This window comes from Podarcis bocagei, assembly GCF_964188305.1.
Source record: "Podarcis bocagei genome assembly, chromosome: 5".
In the NCBI taxonomy this organism is placed as follows: Eukaryota; Metazoa; Chordata; class Lepidosauria; order Squamata; family Lacertidae; genus Podarcis; species Podarcis bocagei.
Window position 1 is genome coordinate 30,498,013 of NC_138129.1, and position 12,111 is coordinate 30,510,123.

The following is a 12,111-nucleotide window of genomic DNA, read 5'->3' on the forward strand; positions in this document are numbered from 1 at the left end:
AAGGGCTGCTATATTTGGAGGCAGTTCTGCTCATTTTGTTGAATGGGACCCTGAAAGTCATATTCTGACATCATCATCATCATCATCATCATATATTTATACCCCACCCATCTGGCTGGGTTTCCCCAGCCACTCTGGGTGGCTTCCAACAAAATATTAAAATACAATGGTATTAAAAGCTTCCCTAAATAGGGCTGCCTTCAGATGTCTTCTAAGAGTCTGGTAGTTGTTCTTCTCTTTGACATCTGGTGGGAGGGCGTTCCACAGGGCGGGTGTTCCTACCGAGAAGGCCCTCTGCCTGATTCCCTGTAACTTGGCTTCTCACAGCGAGGGAAGCGCCAGAAGGCCCTCGGCGCTGGACTTCAGTGTCCGGGCAGAACAATGGGGGTGGAGATGCTCCTTCAGGTATACTGGACCAAAGTCCTATCCAGACAGGACCATGAAAAGGTCCTCTCTCTTGTCACCACCTGCCTAACTTCAGAAGGCAGAGAAAGTCACAGGGGATTTCTAAAGATTAAGATGGCATGATTTGGGAAGTTTATTGAGAGGATTCAGTCCTTCTTCATTGCCAATTTGTTCCGGGTATGAACGGCTGCAGTGCCTCTACTGAAGATCTGGTTCCCCATTTCTTGTTGCCTTCTGGGCCCCATGGTGGCTTAATCACCAAGAGTGAAATAATGAACCCACCCTTTCCTCTTATTCTTTTGGAAAGTTGACTGCCAAAAACATTTTCTGCTCTCAAGAACACTATTATGCACACTTATGTCCCAGTGAAATCAATAATGTTTATGAATACTTAATTGCATAATAGTCTGTGGATTTCTTTTCTTTCTTTCTTTCTTTCTTTCTTTCTTTCTTTCTTTCTTTCTTTCTTTTTTAAAGAATGAGACATTAATGGTTTATTTTTTAAGAAAATGCAGAAAGCACACAAGGCTGCTCTGAATTATTGTACAAAGCAGATGCCTAGAACTCAGAATCTAATTTTCTCTCTGGATTCACATAACATCCTTGATCTTCCAGCAGCTTCAAAATAACATGTAGCAAGCATATAGCTAAGTCCTTTCAAATAGCCACAAAGTGCATAAAACTGCTCAAGGGGAAAGAGTATTCCTTCTGTATCCAGTGTATGAAGTCAGCTTGCTCTGGAAGAGTGAGCAAATAGACCTGTTACACCTGAAATTGGGCTTGACGGAGGAGGCAGGGTGTTGCATATTAAAGGAGACCTGGAATCGCTCCGCTCAGCAGCACCTAAGCGTATAAGACTTTATTCTACGCTTCTGATGATTTTATAATTACTTGAGATATCTCTAGAACCGGCAAGGCTTTTTCAAATGCACTTAGTACTTGGCTTCGGAAAACTGAGAATTTCTCAGTATTAGAGGATTTGGAGTTTAAATTTCTAGAAACCGAGTAAAGAACTTATAGTTCTTATACTCTTCCTTGCAAGCTTTGGAAGGCAGCAGTATACGGTACCTGAATTACCTAGGTTTCATTTTGCAGTAACCATTAGGCTAAAACCTTCACAGATGGTGGATTTGGAGGGAGGATTTGAAAGAAGAGAGGGCAGGATCACATTCAGGAAGAAATGTGAAAACATAAGGGGTGTCAAATGGACCACGTGAATTAGGAGAACTGGAAAACTTAGACTGCCTGAAAGTGGTGTATTTGGAGATGACCATCCAATCTGTTGTCCGAGTGCTAACTCTTGATGGACAATTTCACGGCCTCTCCTTTTCTCCCTTATCTAGAAACTGGATAATCCTTCAAATAGAGAACTGTCTTCCTAAAGTAGGCCACATGGCCATACTAATAGCCTCTTTTTCTTTAAAACCACCATTATGGAAGGTCCTAGGAAACAGGTGGACTCTGAAGAAGTAACTTTCAGAACAGGCCTCTGTGTTTGTTTGTTTGTTTGTTTGTGTGTGTGTCTATGTGTGCGTGTGACCCCATTTGTAGAGATGAAAGAAAATTCACTTTCCACCACCATTTGTTCCCTTTTTTTATATACGAGTTGTTAAAATTAAAACACCCATTTTGCTGTCTGTGGCTTATTCCACACAAAGTGTCTGCCCAAATGGTTCTGGTGATGCTAACCTTTTGTGTAGCTGCCCAACAGGGCTGCCTTTCTTAGAAACAGCCTCCAAGCACTTCAGGTAAACTCAAACGCAAACTGCATACTCCTTGGGTTCCACATTGGCTCACAATGCCTTCCTCCTCCAACTCACCTCTAAAAGAAACTCCCTTTTCAAATACTTTGCATTGACCCAGGAACTAACTACGTATGTACACGCCTTCCCTTTATTGACACAACCTAACTTATAAACCACTTTGGCAAACATTCAATTTGAAAAGCATCCTATTTTTTTTATTAAAAAACCCAATAATAAATTGTCTCAGCTCTAGTGTCAAACCAGTCCCAATGGGCACAAGCTACCCCTGGCAGGGGCAGACACTGGTAGCAGGACACAGTGAGAGCAGCTTATCTAAACCACCCTGAAGCCAGGAGCTGCCCTTCCTTTATGAATAAAGGCAAGGCATACATAATTTTTTTTTACAACATTTAAAAAATAGGAGCCATTAAAAGTGTTGTGAAGAAACAGGTGCCCCCCCACACATACGTGTGTTCTACTCACACACAACTGTATATATGCACAGCACCAGGAAATAATTAAACAATTCAGTTCAAACCTGGAAATGATGGGAGAGAGTTGGAGAGTGATGAGACCCTTCGCTGGACCCCAAAAGCATGTAAAATGAGGGCAGAGGAAGCCCTGAAGAGACTCAAGGCACAGTAGGGCTTTGTTTAGGCTGCTCAGCCTCCCCACCTAACAGCTGACATGTGGGATACCACAGCAGCAGCAGCAGCCATTTGCCCATGCGTCCTCCAGCCCCCTGCTGGCCCCAGAGCTTCAATTCTTGTTGTGGATACAGTATTTTTGGGATGGATTGAAGAGAGAGTGGCAGGGAGGGTGTTTAAAGGGTGTTTAGAGGGTGCTCCCCACTTTATGTAATTTTATTTATGCGCACGAGCTCCCAGAAAGTAGCCTCTGTGTAAGTGGGGAGTTGCCTGCACTACAGCTTTTTCAAAACAGGAGCCATTTAAAAATTGTTACGTGCCCATTTGGGAGCTAATCAAAACACATGTGCATGCTGGTTCCGCGCACATATTTGGCTTTTTAACTATAACTGTTTCATTTAGCATTTCCTTCAGTTTGGGAAACACTTCTTGCTCCAGCTGGTTATGAATTATTCCTTCTTGCTTATTAGACTCACAAGTGTGCTTGTTTCTATTTATACCATTGTTTTGTATTAATATTTAAGGATACAGTGTGTAACACCTGAATATGCTTCTCTGCTATCTGCTGTTTTATTAGGAGAAATTCACACTAGAATGCTGCTGAATTTTCATTAGGATTTCTTTTTAATGCAAATTTGCTGTAGAAATGTGGAGAACTGGATTAAAGCTTAGAAAAATTAGAACCCGAGAGAACCAAAATTGACAGATCTTTCCATCCCTACTGGAGAGGCCAAGGGTTGAACCTGGTACACATTGCTTTCAAAGCAGATACTCTGCCATTGAGCTACAGCCCACAACTACTCAAAAATGCATGGGGAACCGCCATAGATACAAAAGGCTCTCTGCTACAGGCAGTCATCTTTCACAAGTCTGAAGGTGTCTGGAATGGTGATGGAGGGGGACAGAGCTGCCACCTTCATTCCCATTGTCCCTTCTCACATGCTTAAAGGTAAAGGGACCCCTGACCATTAGGTCCAGTCGTGACCGACTCTGGGGTTGTGGCGCTCATCTCGCTTTATTGGCCAAGGGAGCCGGCGTTTGTCTGCAGACAGCTTCCAGGTCATGTGGCCAGAATGACCAAGCCGCTTCTGGTGAACCAGAGCAGCGCACAGAAACGCTGTTTACCTTCCCGCCGGAGTGGTACCTATTTATCTACTTGCACTTTGACGTGCTTTCAAACTGCTAGGTTGGCAGGAGCAGGGATCGAGCAACGGGAGCTCACCCCGCCGCGGGGATTCGAACCGTCGACCTGATCGGCAAGTCCTAGGCTCTGTGGTTTAACCTACAGCACCACCCGCATCCCTTCTCACATGCTTACTTTAACCTAATTGTACTGCTTTGAAGATGGCTTGTGTTTCATTATCCATTTCCAATTCTAGGAAATGCTCCTCTCATATATTTTGCATCAGGGGACGGTGTATGTGTATGCATGTGTGTGAGAGAGAGAATTCAGGAGAAAAAGACTATGTGTGTGGTGAAGACCTACTTTCTAAATATGCATTTATGATATATTTTGCAAGCACGTGCTTTATCAGAGCTTGAGGCTCTGCAGTAAAAATAGAACAACACCCAGAATACAATTTAAACCAATTAAGAGGGGATTCAATTAAAGTGACATGCACAAATATTTTAGCCAGCACAGTCTAAAGGAAGCACATACCACCAACATTACATTACTCACCCTGCCTTCATTTGTTTGGTTCCCACATCAACCCCACCAATTACCTGGAAGGAAAAAGGAGAAAGAATGACACTAAAGCCAATAAGATAATTCTCATTTACATAATAATTTCCCAGTACTGTGCTTAATAGTCTGAGAGTAACGTCAAAAGTATATATCATCCATTCTTGAAGAAGCTTCAGTGCACTAATTGAAACTAAATTACACCAGATCTCATTTTTTTGTCTTGTGTTGGTTGGGAGATATTTTGTGAGCTCTAGTTCTATGTATTGTTACTAAAACTGACAAATATACATGTCCCTTTCTCTCCAAAAGAGTCCTAGATATGACTCCTCTCAGCCTTGGAGGCATTCCTCTACATTAAAATGTTACATTTCATGCACACAGAAATGTAATCCTTTTGAATTTGAGATGCAGGGGGAAATACCTATTGGAAGAATAACTGTTTTCTTCTTAAATTTCCTTACACATAGAGAATACAGCTCAATTAATCTGTCAAGATGACATTTTCATTTTAAAACACAAGCCACTGACAAGAGGTTCATGGCAGATTGGCAGCCCGCAAAAGCAAATCTTTTCAGTACACTTCCAAAGCTCCCAGTTCTACAGTAAAGACAAGGTATTCTTCCAGAAAAGTGCTTTGGCCAATATGTATTCTAGCTGACCTGGCTGGCAGAACCATATGATCTGAAGAGGTTAACGTATCCTCTAGAGTTCCTCCACTATTAGCAACTGGGCGATAGTTATTAAACCCATCCAGGTCCAGGGAGGTTCTCTTGAGGAAAGGGTGCATCGTCATTATCTCTTACAAGGGTTGATGGTACCCTCTCCTCCTGCAATGAGGCATTCACCACTTCTTGGAGCCACTCAGACAATCCCCTTTGGGTTGCTCTTATGAGCCGTAATGGGCAAGAGTCTAGAGGACAAGTGATTGACCTTTCAAGCAGCTTTTCCACATTAGTAGGCCAAAACCACTGACCGCCATCAAAGACAACAGGAAAAGACAGTGCTCTGAACACCTCCTCCTCGTTAGAGGGTCTCAGGAGAAATGGCGGGTCAGATGGGGTGGGGTGGGAGAGGTTATACGCTCCAGCATTTGCTGCCTGAATGACTGGCCTTGCTACATGGAAACTGGACCTCTTCTTGCTTTGTTGACTGAAGAGGACTCTGAGGAGTAGGCATACACAAATAGTGAGTATGCCTCACGCTAGTCCTGCAGTGTGTGTGTGTGTGTGTGTGTGTGTGTGTGTAATATCTGTTGGGGTGTGTGCAGAGTGCCCATTCAACATGCCAGTGGAGTGTGCCAATGGAACAGAAAAACACCAGACAGTTCTAGGTGGGGTAAGTCCCTTTACTGACAGTATAATGCAGTTCCACAGCTTATGGGTTACATAAAAGGTAAAGGGTAAAGGTGTTCAGTTTCTGTTAATTGGTTCTCGTGGGAAACTTGCAGATTCTAGCTTCACCAATTAACTCAAGCTGGTGTCAATTTACTCTTGGCAGAAAGCCCAGGTCTGCTTGACCTAGAAACTACTCACTCTGATTGGTTAACGAGCAGCACTCAACTCTGTTATCTAGGGATTGCTAGCACAGTTTGATGTGAGGTGTGTTAGGAGTTAGAAGTGCTGTGTTTGGTTATGAGAGAGAGAAAGAGAGGGTTTATTTTACTTTTATTTGTATGCAGAAACTCTGCTGGTTTTATTTTTCCTTTTAATAAATCCTGTAAATAGTTATTCTGAGTCTAGCTGACTAGTCATTACTGCCGCAACTAGCTTCCTCGCTGTGCAGGAAAACTCTGCTACGTTTGGGCTAAAGCCAATAGGGCTATGCCTGACACTCCAAAGTTCCATGAGGTTATGGGCATTGTGCTGCCAGCCTGAGTTGCGGTGGTGTCAGCATCAACGGCGTTGGTTCCAGTAGTTCCAGAAGTTGTTGTTCCTGGCTGGTTCCTGACCGTGGTGAGCTGGTGACGCAGTGGACACAAGGACAACAGCTGCAGCGTGTGAGTGCTGGGTGCTGTGGTTCCTGTTTTCTCTCTCGGTGGTCGTGAGTAGCTGGTTCCGGGTTCCAGGGACATCGCTCTCAAGATGGCCTCACAACCAGTTCAGATGGCTTTTGAGCGTCTGAATGACTCCAATTACTTGCTGTGGTCGGAACGCATGCAGGCAGTGCTGCAGAGGGATCGTCTCTGGCAAGTGGTGAGTAAGTTTCCTACGAAGCCTGATGATGAAGACCTCGATAAAGACCAAAGAGCAAGGGCCACAATTGTCTTGGGGCTGGAAGATTCCCAGTTGCCGTATGTGAGGGGAATCAAGACAGCTAGAGGTGTGTGGCAAGCACTTAAAGAACTCCATGTGCGTGAGACAGCGGTTTCCAAGCTGTTCATTCGCAAGGCATTGTACAAGGCAATGTTACAGCCTGGGGTTACAATGCAGGAACACCTACACAGTTTACAGCTAAAGTTTTCTGCGCTACAGGAAAGAGACTGTGCATTAGACCAGCAGGAGAAGGTGGCTATTATTTTGAGTTCTCTCCCGGAAAGCTGGGATAATTTAGTTTTGTCTCTAGAAGGCATACAGGAGCGTGATTTATCAGTCAGTTACGTTACTGGGCGTTTGATTGAAGAATGGCAGAAGAGGCAAGAAAGGTCGTTGGCTGCAGAGGCTTCTACAGGCGGGCGGTTTGGAAGGAGTTCTCATGCCGTACCAGAGGTGAAGCAAGAGCAGCGTACCGGTGAGGAGTCAGCGTTTGCTGTTAGGCGTTGTTTCCGATGTGGGTCTTCAGCGCATCTAAAACGACAATGTCCGGAGTTGGTCAAGTCTCAGTGGCCGGTGCAGGAGCAGAGACGAGATCAGCAGCAGCAGCAGCGTAAAAGGAAATTCTTCAAACGAAAACAGTCGGCTCAGCTGGTGACCGGCGAGGTCAAGATTGCTGATGAGAAACAAGCGGTCTGGGTGGTCGATTCGGGAGCGTCTCGCCACATCGTGAATTCAGATGAATTGTTTGTTTCCAAGAACTCAGCACAGCGCAGCCAGGTGGCTCTAGCAGACGGAAGTACTTCCGAAGTGATTTCGGGGGGCGCAGTTTTTGTTCCTTGTCTTCGTGAATGCCTGCAAAATGTACTTTGTGTGCCGTCATTAAGGAGCAATCTGATGTCTGTAGATTGTTTGCTAAAAGCTGGGTTTAAAGTGCATTTTGAAGGAGACAGTTGCATTATTAAGAAGGCTGGTGAGATTTTAGGCACTGCTAAGTCTGAGGGAGGCTTGTTTTGGCTTAAAGCAGGATCTCAAGTTGCAGCAGTAGTCAGTAAATCTCAGCCTGCAGTGAGTAACAAAGCTATACATGACAACTGTGTGCACTTATTGCATAGGAAAATGGGGCATGCTTGCTGGAAAAGTGTACTAAAAATGTCTGAATTGGCTGATGGGGGTGATTTAAAGAGTTGTAACAAGTACCTTGATTGTAATGTGTGTAAAAAGGTTAAAACCCACAGAGTCTCTTACCCCAGAAGTGACAGAGTTAGTGAGTCACCGCTACAGCTGGTTCACATGGACGTAATTGGTCCATTTGCTGTAAGCAGGGGTGGATCGCGTTTTTCACTAACAATTGTGGATGACGCCACGCGTTATTCTTGGGTTTTTCCCATGAAAAATAAGGGTGATGTGTTCACTAAGTTTAAAGGCTGGGTGGCATCTGTGGAAAGATTTCTGTCCATTAAACTCAAAAGGATTCAGACGGACAGAGGTGGCGAATTTATGTCAAATGCCTTTAGAGATTGGTTACAAAAGCGTGGCATTGGGCATAGAAAAACGAATGTTTTTTCCCCAGAGGAGAATGGCGTTGCAGAGCGGAAAAACAGATCTTTACAAGATATGATGTTTGCCATGCTTGATGATGCTGATTTACCCATGTCTTATTGGGGGGAGAGCATGCTCACTGCGTGTTATCTCCAAAATAGGCTCTTTCATCAAACAATAGGTACAACCCCGTACTTTAAATTGTTTCAGAAAAAACCTAAAATTGACCATTTGCATGTGTTTGGATCAAAAGCCTGGGTATTAATTCCGAAACAAATGAGAAAGAAGGGAGATCCTAAGACCAAACAGTTAGTGTTTGTGGGTTACCAGGAGCTGGGAAAAGGTTTCCGCTTTGCTGAAGGGACAAATGGCATTGTGATCTCCAGGAATGCCAGTTTTTGTGAACATAGTGGCTGGGAGAGACTACATGCCAATACTGAGGTTTGGTTTGAACCTTCCCAGGAGCTTCATGACTCTGAAGGTAGACACAGAGAATCAGAGTCTGAGGGGGAGGAAAGTTCAGATAAGAGCTCTCAAGAAAGTGAGAGACCAGTTGCTAAGCAACAAAAGAGAGGTCATAGTTCTGAGGAGGAAAGTGGGTCAGAAGAAAAATTTTCTCCCAGAAGATCTAAAAGACAAAACAAAGGAGTGCCTCCAGTGCGTTTTTCCCCAGATACTGCAAATGTGTTTAGTGTAAGTGCAGAACCCAAGAGTTTTCAGGAGGTGTTAAAGTTACCAAAAAAGGAGGCAGTGCGCTGGAAACAGGCAATGGAGGAAGAGATGTCCTCTCTGAATGAGCACAAGGTTTTTACACCAGTAGCAGCGCCTGAGGGGGCAAAGATTGTAGGCTGCAGGTGGGTGTACAAACTTAAACCTCTGGTGACAGGAGAGTACAAATACAAAGCTCGTTTAGTGGCTCAAGGATACTCTCAGAGGCCTGGAAAAGATTATGACGAAACTTTTTCCCCTACTGCTAAGGGGGACAGTGTAAGGCTGATTTTAACGCTTGGAGCAAAGAGAAAACTCCTGTTAAACCATTTTGATATCCAGACTGCATATTTACATGCACCAATATCAGAAGACCTGTATCTAGCCGAACCGCCTGGTTATGAGACAGGTTCCAATAGAGTGTTAAAATTAAACAAAGCTCTATATGGTCTCAAACAGGCTGCAAGATCTTGGAACAAATGTTTCCATGAGGCCTTAGTGTCATTTGGTTTCAAGCAGAGTACAGCTGACAATTGTGTTTATGTACGTGGTACAGGCAGTGATCAAGAATTTTGTCTGATTTATGTAGATGATGTATTGTATGCCTGTAAAACAGATAAACAAACTAAAAGATTTGCCAAGCAATTGTCCAGTAAGTTCAAAGTGAAGGACTTAGGCCCGGTTAGGACATATCTAGGGTTGGAAGTGTGCTGGGCCCAAGATGGCAGCTGTCTAATTAGTCAGCAGAACAAAGTTAAACAACTACTGACTACATACAGGATGCAGGATTGCAAAGGGGCAGCGGTGCCTATGGATCCGGGTTTCATAAAAACACTTCACATAGATGAGAGTCCTGATTTTGAACACCCTGATGTATATCACTCTGTAATTGGAAGTTTATTGTATCTAGCACAGTGGTCCAGACCTGATATTAGCTATGCAGTAGGCATATTAAGTAGATTGGTCTCAAAACCCACACTAAATGCCTGGAAAGGGGTAAAACAAGTTCTGAGGTACCTCAAACAGACAATTGGCTATATGTTACAATTAAATTCTTCCGAGGACGAAATGTTGAGTTGCTACTGTGATAGTGACTGGGGAAATTTGCCAGATAGAAAATCTGTCACAGGACTAGTTATAATGGTCGGTGGAGCTTTAATCAGCTGGCGGTCACGCAAGCAAGACGTTGTAAGTGTGTCATCAACGGAATCAGAGTACGCCGCATTGAGTGAATTGTGCAACGAGGTGATTTATTTCAAGCATTTGTTAGCAGATTTAAATGTAAATTGTGGAGAACCAGTACAAGTTTGCATTGATAATCAAGTTTGTATAACCTTAAGTAAAACAGAGGGTTTCAAATCGCGTTCCAAACATATCTCTGTAAAATACCAAAATGTACGTTGCTGTGTACAAGACAATGTAATCACCTGTACTTATGTATCAAGTGAAGAAAATGTAGCAGATGTGTTAACTAAACCATTGGCAAAGATAAAGAACAAGCGAATGTGCAAGGGTTTAGGTTTGCTGGAAAAATAATCTCCTACATAGGTGTATTTGGTGTTAATTGTTCAGCAGAATCTGTGAGGGGGTGTTCAGTTTCTGTTAATTGGTTCTCGTGGGAAACTTGCAGATTCTAGCTTCACCAATTAACTCAAGCTGGTGTCAATTTACTCTTGGCAGAAAGCCCAGGTCTGCTTGACCTAGAAACTACTCACTCTGATTGGTTAACGAGCAGCACTCAACTCTGTTATCTAGGGATTGCTAGCACAGTTTGATGTGAGGTGTGTTAGGAGTTAGAAGTGCTGTGTTTGGTTATGAGAGAGAGAAAGAGAGGGTTTATTTTACTTTTATTTGTATGCAGAAACTCTGCTGGTTTTATTTTTCCTTTTAATAAATCCTGTAAATAGTTATTCTGAGTCTAGCTGACTAGTCATTACTGCCGCAACTAGCTTCCTCGCTGTGCAGGAAAACTCTGCTACGTTTGGGCTAAAGCCAATAGGGCTATGCCTGACACTCCAAAGTTCCATGAAAAGGAACCCCTGACCATTAGGTCCAGCCGCCAATGACTCTGGGGTTGTGGTGTTCATCTCGCTTTATTGGCCGAGGGAGCCGGCGTACAGCTTCTGGGTCATGTGGCAGCATGACTAAGCCGCTTCTGGCGAACCAGAGCATTGCATGGAAATGCCGTTTACCTTCCCGCCGGAGTGGAACCTATTTATCTACTTGCACTTTGACGTGCTTTCAAACTGCTAGGTTGGCAGGGGCTGGGACCGAGCAATGGGAGCTCACCCTGTCGTAGGGATTCGAACAGCCAACCCTCTGATTGTCAAGCCCTAAGCACCACCCGTGTTACATACAGTTGTAATAAACAGTCTTACCAGCAGTGTCCCAACACAGAGTAGGCTCTGGCCAAGGGCACGAGCCAAGAGAAAACTTACTTCAAATACAAGTATATTTATACTTGAGATTGTGCTGACTCACTCTCACATGCAGGTCAGGACAAACACCCCCCAAAATTAACCAGCACACCTAACTTAACTCTTTCTTTTCCTTTTTTCTCTGTATGCACAAATCCTTATACATTAACAATATCATGGTAGAATTGTGCAAAGAGGCCTCAGAATACCAGATAATCCTGTATCTTTTAACAGGATTATCTGAGGCAACCTCATTCAGGAGCTGAATCCAAAGGAGGCATTAATGGTGGCCAACATTTCTCCGATGAAAATAGGGACATCCCATTCCATAAAGTTAATGTTACTATTTATAGCACACACATCTTACTGGGTTGCCTGAGCCACTCTGGGCAGCTACCAACATATATAAAAACATAATAAAACAGTAAACAGTAAAAAACAAAACAAAAAAACCCCTTCCCTATACAGGACTGCCTTCAGACAGCTTGCGGCTCAGATAACTCCATACCCTCCAACATTTCTCCAATGAAAATAGGGATGTCCTAAGGAAAAGTGGAACATTCCAGGATCAAATCAGAAAATGGGATGGCTTCTCCAAATAGGGACACTTGGAGGGTCTGCAAGTGCTTAGAGGACTAGAGTGAAGGAGACTGGGGACATCACAAGGGTTTGAATAGGGGCATTTACAAAAGCTCAACCCTTTTGGGGGCT

The 12,111-nt window shown here is 43.7% G+C and overlaps 1 long non-coding RNA gene across 1 annotated transcript in view; it reads right to left on the reverse strand.

Moving 5' to 3' along the window:
- Window positions 1-12,111, reverse strand: part of LOC308588401 — a 29,312-nt gene that overhangs the window by 6,046 nt on the left and 11,155 nt on the right. Inside the window, exon 3 of the long non-coding RNA XR_014008713.1 lies at window positions 4,479-4,522. This is a non-coding gene — a long non-coding RNA (uncharacterized lncRNA). The remainder of the gene's footprint in view (window positions 1-4,478; window positions 4,523-12,111) is intronic.